At 39.9% G+C, this 10018-nt stretch overlaps 1 long non-coding RNA gene across 1 annotated transcript; it reads right to left on the reverse strand.

The window, feature by feature from the left end:
- Positions 1 to 258: 258 nt before the first annotated feature.
- LOC146616482 (uncharacterized) lies at positions 259 to 2260 on the reverse strand. Its single transcript, XR_014906948.1, has 4 exons — positions 2068 to 2260; positions 1304 to 1369; positions 798 to 953; positions 259 to 345 (listed from the first exon to the last, which is right to left on the reverse strand). It is a non-coding gene; the product is annotated as an uncharacterized LOC146616482 (long non-coding RNA).
- Between the last annotated feature and the right edge of the window lie 7758 nt (positions 2261 to 10018).

Here is a 10018-nt window from a genome sequence, read left to right on the forward strand (position 1 = left end):
GAAAGAAAAAGGGCCAAAGCTACCCTTTAATGACGTAAACACAATATTAGGGACATGCACCCCAGTGCGCCACTATTTTAGACTACAGATTCAACGATAAATATAAATAGTTTGGGTATACAAGAAGATTTCCCAAAACATTTAAACAGGTTCCATGCAAATTACAACAACAACAACATTACAACATGCAACAACATTAGTTATTCAAAATTTGGTTTAATACAGATAAAAAACTAAACTAAAATTACCAACCAATTATTCTTTGAAGAGGATGCTTGGGTCTTCATTCAGGTAAAAAGGTAGTGCCCTGAGGACACACTCCCTCCCCTTTTCAATGGTTTCCTTCTGTAGAGAGTGGCAGAGATACAGGAAGAGAAAACAGATATACTTTAGGATGACAGAAACTCACATTATACGCAAAATGAATGACATATCCACTGCACAGATAGACATGTACACAAGACCAACTAATCATCACATGGACATGAATAGTTAACCTGTTGGGCAGGGTTTCCACCACATTATATATGTCCATAATGGAGGTAAAGACAAACTAATACATCATCTTTTTTGCATTCAAAACATAACATAAAAACATTCACTTCTGGTTTAACCTAAATCAAGGGATCAGATTTTACATATGTTTAGGTAATTTAAATTTTCCAACGTTTTGAGTACCAAACTTTGTCTTGCTTAATATAAATGTAAGTGCACTGTGCAGCTACCATACACTAGCTGTTTAAATTTGAAAATGATCTTATTAGCCATAATATTTTGCTACCAACAGAATAACGCACCTGTGTGGCTGGGGCCAAAGTTTGTCTAATTTTCTTCCCTGCAACGCCTCCTTTTTTCTTGAAGACTTTTATGAGCTGGTCAGTGTATTGGTCAAGTTGTGTAAAAAGCCTTGGAACATGTGCAGCAGTAGTAATCCTCACATATTCTGCTTCCACCTGAAAATATGTCAACAAACACAACATACTGTACTGTAAATATACATACTATATGTACACATATACAAACTAAAACTAATGTAGTAAGACCTCATTAAAGCTATAATTTTAACACAAACATTTACACAAAATGCTAATGGAGCCATTACAGCTTTTATTGTTATTTATCAAGTTCCAAAAAATATTGATCACAGCTGATCTGAAAAGAATTTCATGCCTCAGGCCCTTGAACTGCAACCTTTACCATGGTTCAGATGTGGAGAAGAAATAACAGGGGCATGGGATGGGTCACAAAAGAAAACTTAACTTATAAAACAGTTTTGTTTTTAAAAGTATAACAGTTCACATACCACATACAAGCTCAGCAATACCACATACACCACATCAGTATAGGAGGGAGCAGGTAAAGGCAGGATCTGAGATTTATAAAGAAAAAAAAAAATTAATTCCTTAATTTCAAGAAGCAAATTATTGTTTGAATTACAACTAAATAAAATACTACTCAGAAGAAAAGCAAGAGATTGACACTGCCATGTGCTAACTTTCTATAGAAGCAATTATCACCAGGTCTGTCGACCTCCATTGTCTGTCCACTCATATGTCTTGAATAATTTTATTAAAAAAATTAAGTGTGTACTTTCACAAACTGTAATTTATAACTACATTGATATGTATAACTCCGCTAGGAAACATGCTGTATTTACAGACCATTTTTACATAATACAGATTACTGATAGAGCAGAACAATGGTGTCACAGTGGCTTTCGCCCTTGACTTTTTGGATTTTAAATGTCACTTTATGCTATCCTTGCTATCCTATTCGATATTTCCGACTCTCGGATTACAGAAAAGGAATCCCAAGAAAGCAAATGGAAAAATAACCCCTTGAAAGAATAACCCCATGAACCCCTGTAGCTAATCCCTTAATAAAACAAAAAACAATAAAAATGTTTCTTACACAGTCCACAAAATAAGCATGTCCAGGACCCAGTAAAACTAATGTAAAACAAGCACACGCAAACGATATAACATGTCTTGTAAGACAAACGCAAAATATAACCATGCTGGACATATAGATACTACACAACATAGTCAAAGAAAAAAGTGGTCTTACCTCTCAAAGAAACAGCAGCTTGGCGCCAAAACAGCCTTTTTCAGTTAAATTTGAAGTCTTGCGCATGAGCAGGCACAAGCCGTGAAACCTTCTTGTTCTGCGCGGTTTCATTACAACTGTTTTTGCATTACTGCCACCTTGTGGATATACAAGGTATATCGATCCTAATTGACTTAACTTAAATGTTATGCGATCAAGTAACACATTAGTATTATGTACGTTGAATAATAGACACAATTACGTAGACTTGATTAGAAAAACATATGTTAACTTAACAAAAAAATATATTTTAAGTAAAATGAAAATAAATAATTAATATACACTGAACAATCCACCTCATTCATTTTTTTGAGTGTGGCTGATTTATTGTTTCTCAGGAACAGAAGATGAAGAGGCAAAAGCCATCAGAGAAGCTGAACCAAATCAAAGATGTGATTTTGTTCTAATGAAGAGCAATCTGTACCAAGATACAACAAACACACTCCAACGGGGTGGTCTTCAATGTTAGAACAAAAGGCCAGAAAGTGAAAAGATCAAAAGTTTTTCTGTTTTGATTGAGGAGCTTTTCATGGAAACCAAATTTAAGCAGTTCTATAAATTAATGTTTTTCTCAGATAATTTAGTGTTCCTCTAAACAAAACAAGCAGAGGGGAATCTACCAACCATGCCTCATTTAAGTTCAGGGACTCCTGAACTTTGCTGAGGTGAAGCCTAGCAGACAGCTAGCAGCTACAGCTGCGTATGTTGCCATTCAGGCCACGCCCCTAATAATGCTTTAATAAGCCTTAATGCCATTTGAACATGTTAGTGTTAAAAAAAATTCTACCCAGTTTTCTTTGTTTCAGTTTGTGAACATACTTATATCTGCTGTAAAGTCGGACATTTTAACATGCCAATCTAGTGGGACTGTCTCACTGTTGGAAGCAGCCTCTAGTGGACTTTAGTTGAACTGCAGCTTTTGACACAGTATGTTCTACACTTAACAGCCTGGTAGGTTTCAGCTTCCCTGTTATTTCCAACCCTAAAAATTAAATCAGTTTCAACTAGACTGACATGCGAGAGTTGTGCTGGATGCTCAATTTTTTTTTTTTGTTGACGAGTGAAATTAATTCGAAAAAACACTTCTTGCTTGGAACTGCTCATAACAACATCCGTGGATTGTTTGGAGTTACCAGGTCATGATTTCTAAAAAGAGATGTTGCTGTTGAATCCTTTCAAATGTACATGTACATGCATTATATTCAAGAGAAGGCTGGCATCCTCACAATTGATTTCATCAAGTTCTGTGTTCCTCTTGATGTTTCCCACAATCCCGAGTCAGCCCTAATCCTGGTCGAGCATTATACTACCAACCTTAATACTAACACAAACAGAGCCTTTCCACCCAGCGTTTTAATGATGACTGACTGCAGGTGGCAGGTTCTGTTCTCGACTGCTGAACCGCAGGGATGGCAATACATTGGATAGGATTTAGTAACAGATCTAATAGTCATGGGCAGTGAATGCCAGGATAGGAAGGGATTAGGATCCCCCCCTTCCTTTATTTTGGTTTGCTGACCAGTCAGAGGAGCTCCTGTACTGGCCTATTTCATGTCATGGATTTATGCATGGGCAGTCATGCTGACCCTGTGCCTCTCTCCTTCTGTGTCATGTGACTTTGGTTTTGTCTCTGAATGTTTGTGCAGTAAATGGGAATCATAGCTCAGTTTTGAATGAAAATAAAGCAAAATGTAATAGCACTGTCTCATGCAGAAAGAGGGAGAAAAAAAGAAGCTTCATTGCTCATGTTGCTTTGCTCCTGAAATTTAACGCTGACCACATGCCAGCCTCGGTTACATAAAGGTTTGAAGGCCTTTGTGTTCTCAGCTGCTGTCCTTTAACATCTATTGTGGCCGTTTGAGCTCTCAGTGTGAATCTTTGGTAATATACTGGCCTTTTTAGATTACACTCTGAGAGATTTAGCTTCCTTTGCTGCAGCAGCTTGCTGAGAGTATTGACCTTCAGCTGAAGTATAAGTGAAATATGCTCTTTACAGCAGATGCCAGTCTTATTGCAGATTTCTGGGCTTTATTCTGTTTCAATTTAAGCTTGCTGTCCATCACCAACTCCTCTTTTCCCCATCGTATCTCACATCCATGTCTCTCATACCTCCCCCCCCCCCGCTACTAAAGCAGACAGGTACGACAGGTACGAATTAATCCCCCCCACATCTTCCAATACATTTTGTTGTAACATGTTTTACGCCCCGTCTGGCCTTTAGCTTGCTTGCCAAGCCAGGATTACTCCCAAAAGTGGAAAGAAGCAGGAGAAAAGAGGGAGGAGAGGTACAGCCCATCAGGCCCTGCCTGCATGCTGAGTGCTGTCTTGGGGGAGAAGCTGCTTCTGTCTGGCCCCGGTGTGCAGGAGATGGGAAGCCCTGCCAGCTTCTCAGGCGCTACTCCTCCACAGGAAGAAGGCCACAGCAGGCCAGCTCACAGCGGTACGGGGCAAACGGGGAGCAGTGTCTCCATGGGGAAGAGGCTACTGCAGAACGAGGAGGGCAAAGTGGCTACTTCAGGTTATTTGCGGGTCATCTCAGGGGAAATACTCAAGCCTTCACAGAAATCACTGTCAGTGTCCTGAAAATGTTTCATTTCAATCCAGACAGTTTACATTTTGATCAAGCAGCTGTTAGAAATTGCAGTTCCAATAAAGTCCACTTGAGGCTGCCTCCAGCAGTCAGTCAGATCCCCAAGACTAATGTTAAAGAACAAACAAAATATACTTTGGTGTCTATAGCTGATTTCCCCCTTAACAATAAACTCACCCGTTTGAATTTTATTAAGGTTTATAATTTGCATTATCATGGGTGTGGCCTCTTTGACTGACACATCTATGATAAATGGTAAATGGCCTGTATTTGTATAGCGCTTTACTTAGTCCCTATGGACCCAAAAGCGCTTTACACTGCATTCAGTCATCCACCCATTCACACACACATTCACACACTGGTGATGGAAAGCTAAATTGTAGCCACATCTGCCACTTCTATGGCATAACAAGTGGCTTTAGCTGCTAGGCTTTACCTCAGCTAATTAGCTGAACTGGACCTCTGGAACATATTTGTGTTGTTGGCATAATATCAAATATTTCATACAATATAATGTCAGATGCATAGTAACGTATGGAGAGCATTTGCAACTGGAAAACTATATAAACAAGTCCCTGGTGATATTATTCTTGGTAAATTGCATCTGGTTGTCCAAGTTGTTCTTAGTAATAGAGAACACATGGTGGTGCTGGTGAGATCTGTCATGTGATTCTCCTGGGAAAGTCATTTCGACATGCAGACATCCCTCTGAGTGCTGTTATATCCCTTGACTCAGATTGTTGGTATATATAATATGTGTGCTCTCTGGAGGGCATTTCTTCCTCAGCACTGAGAAGATCTCTTTATCTTTTATTAAGATATCACAGTAGGAAGAAATCCCAGAGAAAAAAGTCTGGGGAAAGGTCAAGTGCCTGGGAGGGACAGGGGAAAAAAGAGACAATTTTTCATCCATGATTGATGATGATCCACCTGCAAAGCGCCACGGCTCACTGTGTGGAACAGAGGTCACGCATGCATGAGGATGAGTGTGAACAACTCTCCTTCACTCCTTTGGACCATCATAAAGCACAACATCTCACAAAAAGTACATTTTACACCTCACAATCCAAAAAGAGCAGGCAGTAATCAAGCTGTTGGCAGACACAACCATTAAATACAGATAGTGTGATAAAATGCCAGGACACTTCATTCAAATCAGACATAAAAAACTTTATTCAAAAACTATATTATACAGGATTTTTATGCAGGGTCAGGGCAAAACTCTGCTTTTAATGTTTGCAGCAGCAGCAATAGCAGCAAGAATTAGGGTTAATAGAGGTGAAGTCTAAGGTAGATGTATTGTTAGTGAGTGTTCTTGAAAATATTTCCTTTTTTAACACATCAGCAAAAGGAGAAGTAGTTGAACAAGGTACGCAGCGAGGACCACTGAGGCTCACAGAAAAGATTTTAGCCACGGTGAATGACATCGCTGTGTTAGGCAGTCTATTAAAATATTTGTAATTTAGTGACTCTGCTGGTCTTGGCAAAACAGTCACCCCAACATGCTCGTCCCTGTGAATCATTCCTGCCCTTAGTGAAGTCCACGAGCTGTGGGTATTGGCCAAAAGAATCGCAGCGCAGATGCAGGAATAAAAATGGGTTTCACTGAAGATTGTTTGGACCCTTATGAGATAGGGTGAGGAGCTCAGTCATGCAGCAGGAACTTAAAGTAAACTGCTGCTCCTCAACACTGAAAGCAGCTAGCTGAGGTTTCATACTAGGTTTGAACATCTAGATAGGATCCCTCATAGGTGAGGTGTTTCATGGATATTTCTTGGCTGGCTTGGGAATGCCTCGATGTACCACCAGAAGATTGGGAGGAGGTAGCTCAGGAGAACATGATCTCGGCAGTTATACTTAAACTGCTCTCAACACAAACACAAACACAAATAAATATCAGAAAACGAATGGATGAAGGGATAATTTCCATTCTCATTTAGACTACTTTCTTTGCCCAACAAACAGATTGCTGTATCCTTTGTGGTGATAAAAATGCTTCCTCCTGAAATTTTGACTCAGTCCCTACATGATGCTGCTTCCTCACAATTTGTTTTTGTGGGAGTCTATCTTCTGCATCCATATCAACGTGCAGACAGAACCCCCCTCCAACTAGTCTTGACAGCATGACAGAATGTAAAAGAAATAATGGCCCATCCCCACTCCCCTTTTGTGCTAATGGTAGTTAGTTCTTACACCGAACTCACATCAACGTTTGTAGACTTTTGGCGTAACCAGATCATTTTATGCAAGCACCACAAGGCAAGTGCAGATTGATCTCTGTGATATCGATAGCTCCAAAACTGGTCGACTCACACTAAAACAGGAAAAGCAGGACATCAGGTAAAAGGAAAAATATGTCTGTTTGATTTCAGTGTGAGCTGTCTCTTTATCCTTTAATATATATTTAACATCAATGAAGTTTACAAGACTGACGATTTATCACTTGTGTCAGACTATTCCGCATTTAGCACAGCTTAGCTCATAGTTAGAGGCAATTAAGACAAACTCAGTACAAACTGGATCAGTCACAGCTTCATATCTCAAACATGCTAAAAAAAAACATTTATTCAGTTTGCATGGAAGATAAAAGAAGCAATTTTATTCCTGCGTGTCACCTCACAGCTGAGATATTCAAAGCTGCAAGTTTGTCACAAAAAATAAAAAACCCTTCGCGCTGATGGATCTAAATTTAACTCTGCCTTATATGAGATTTAATAAGACTGTTAAAGTATTGACATCATAACAAGCCTCCAATTTCAAGCTGCCCGTGACAGATGCTGTGATAAATGCTTCGGTATAAACTGATGCAGAATAAATCTCTTAGAAAACAAGACAGTCATAAACAGCTTGTTGCCTGCTGAGAGCTGATTTGCATTGAGCAGACAGGGGAATTACCGAAGTAACCCTTGAGGATCTGCGCACTTCTCAGCAGCTGAAGGCGTGTTGACCAGCAGTGTCGAGCTCCTTTCCACCTAACCCTGAGACTCGTCCTCAGCCATGTTTGATTATTCCACTGGGGTAAGCCGCTTGGTTGTAAAAGCCTCCACATGTGCACTTCACCTGTACAACCGAGAGTGCTAACAAGCTGAGCTGAGCATCCATATTCATGAGATGCTGCGTGGAGGATGAGTGATGTGCCTGTCACTGGATCTTAAATGTAGGCTTGATCGTCAATGAACCTGGAGGCACAGACTTTTGAAAGCTTCCCCCTGCAGTCACTGTACAAAGCTATAAATGGCTGCGCTGTGCGTTATCCTATGGATTCATTTACAGAGCTAAACATGGGGGATTAGTGCATCACAAACACTGGCATCCAAGCCTCACTCAGCTGAAAGGCTGAACTAATGTAAGGCCTTTTTCTATCTGCACACATTTTCTTTCCTGGCCTTTTGTGTCCCAGTGGGTAAATGTGGAAGTGATCAAAGTATGGTGTGATCTCTCTGGCAGGAAAGCCTTTCTAACATGTGGTAATGATGTGTAAAGGTCTATTATAAAAGTAAACCAAAAACTAAAAAATGAAATGGAAAAGTCTACTAAACCTAAATAATTTGAACCATTTCTTTTTAACCTTTTAGGCTGGAGCCTATCCTAGCTGCCTTAGTACTGAGAGACAGAGTACACTCTGAACAGGTCTGGACAACCATTCATATCAGCGGGCAATTTTGACTTTTCAGTTTTCAATTTCCTGTTATTCTGTTGCCATTAGGTGGGTCTCATTGAACTGGAATATTAGCAAGCAAACACCCTCAGCAACTGTGAAGGGTGTATGATGTTTAGCTAGCAGCTACTACCTACTAGCAGTAACCCCTGAACATTCTATCCCAGCAGTGATGTAGCTTGACAAATGTACTGTAGGTTAGCGGTGACATCACAGTCCTCCATGCAACTGAAGGATTGATATTGTCAATGGTGACTTTAACTTTAGAAGGTTGGATACTCACCCAATGGAAATAGCTGTGTCATGTTTGCTCTAAATTCTCTACACCAGTGACCTGAAGGTGATGATGATGATAAAACTTGCCTACACTTTATAAATCTTTTAACTAAGTAGGTTGAAAACTGCAAGCTAATTTACAAACACGATTAGGCCCTTGAGTTTTGATGAATTAGCCGAACTTATAGACTCAACACAGTACTTTTGCAACATAAGATGACTGTATTTGTGTTGCTTTCAAGCTAGTCTTAGCTAACATATAGCAAAGAAACAGCTGATGACTGTAATTTATCCTTAAAACCAAGTGATCCCTCCATGAATCAAACATCTTGCTGATGACTGTACTTTTCTTCTGGCATTAGTTCAGATCCTTTTTGACCAGCAGAGCTTCAGTAGATGTAACTGGGTTTCTCCTGGCTAGCATTAGCTTACCTGCTAGAATGACCTAATGACCTGATACCCAACATGTCAAGTAATCAGTTAGCTGACTTAAGTAATAACCGCTATGGCTAACAGAATATATAAAGACAGAAGTCTTTGCTATTTGTCCTAACGTGCAGTTTTTATTGGAGTCTGTGTTGTGCTAAAAGCTAAATAGCCATTTGTTAATGATTAAAGATCTGTGATTAGAATCAAATTGATAAACAATATTAGTGTGCAGTAGTTGGCAAAACACTTGGGAGCTAAGAAATATAATCATTTCCGAACACAACACACTTGCACTCAGATACCCTCTTTATTTTCATTTAAAAGCATCACAATTGGCTAAACAGTGATATAAATGCCCCTAAAGATGCTGAAATGAAATGTAATTTTGATTCCATTTATCAATTCTATTTGCAGAACATATATGGAAACAATTTATGCTGGTGACACTGGTCATCATTTTCACACAACAGCTGTCCAGAGGTGAGTCATGCGCAGACCGCACACACGTCACCAACTTTGGCCTAAAAGCATTCCTGTCTGTCACCACAGCAGCAAATGATTTACACAGAGCAATCACACTTCCTTCCTACACACACTGAATAATCTATCAGCCCTCACAACGCAAACGTTTCACCCACTCATACACACACATGCACACACACCTACGGGTGGCCAGGGAACGAAAAGCCACTGATGGCTTTTCCAGTGAGCTCCACATCAACCAGTACTGCTGAGTACAGGAGTAAAAGAAAAACAAAAACGCTATATCATAAAGAATGGGAAATGTAATGGACACTTATTTTGGACCGTGTGACAGGCTGGCGTGCCCCTGCTCCACCCCATCTGAAAGCTAATGGGTTTGTCCATTGTGCCATTTCCTGGTATGGACAAACTCTTATGAGGCTGAGAGTGGGTGCTGTTATCTGACGTTCTGGGCTGGAAGGAGAAGCAGGAAGTGA

The sequence above is a fragment of the Diplotaxodon limnothrissa genome, linkage group LG16, assembly GCF_057381915.1.
Source record: "Diplotaxodon limnothrissa isolate DT_005_m linkage group LG16, D_limnothrissa_male_GT1.1, whole genome shotgun sequence".
NCBI classification, from domain to species: Eukaryota; Metazoa; Chordata; class Actinopteri; order Cichliformes; family Cichlidae; genus Diplotaxodon; species Diplotaxodon limnothrissa.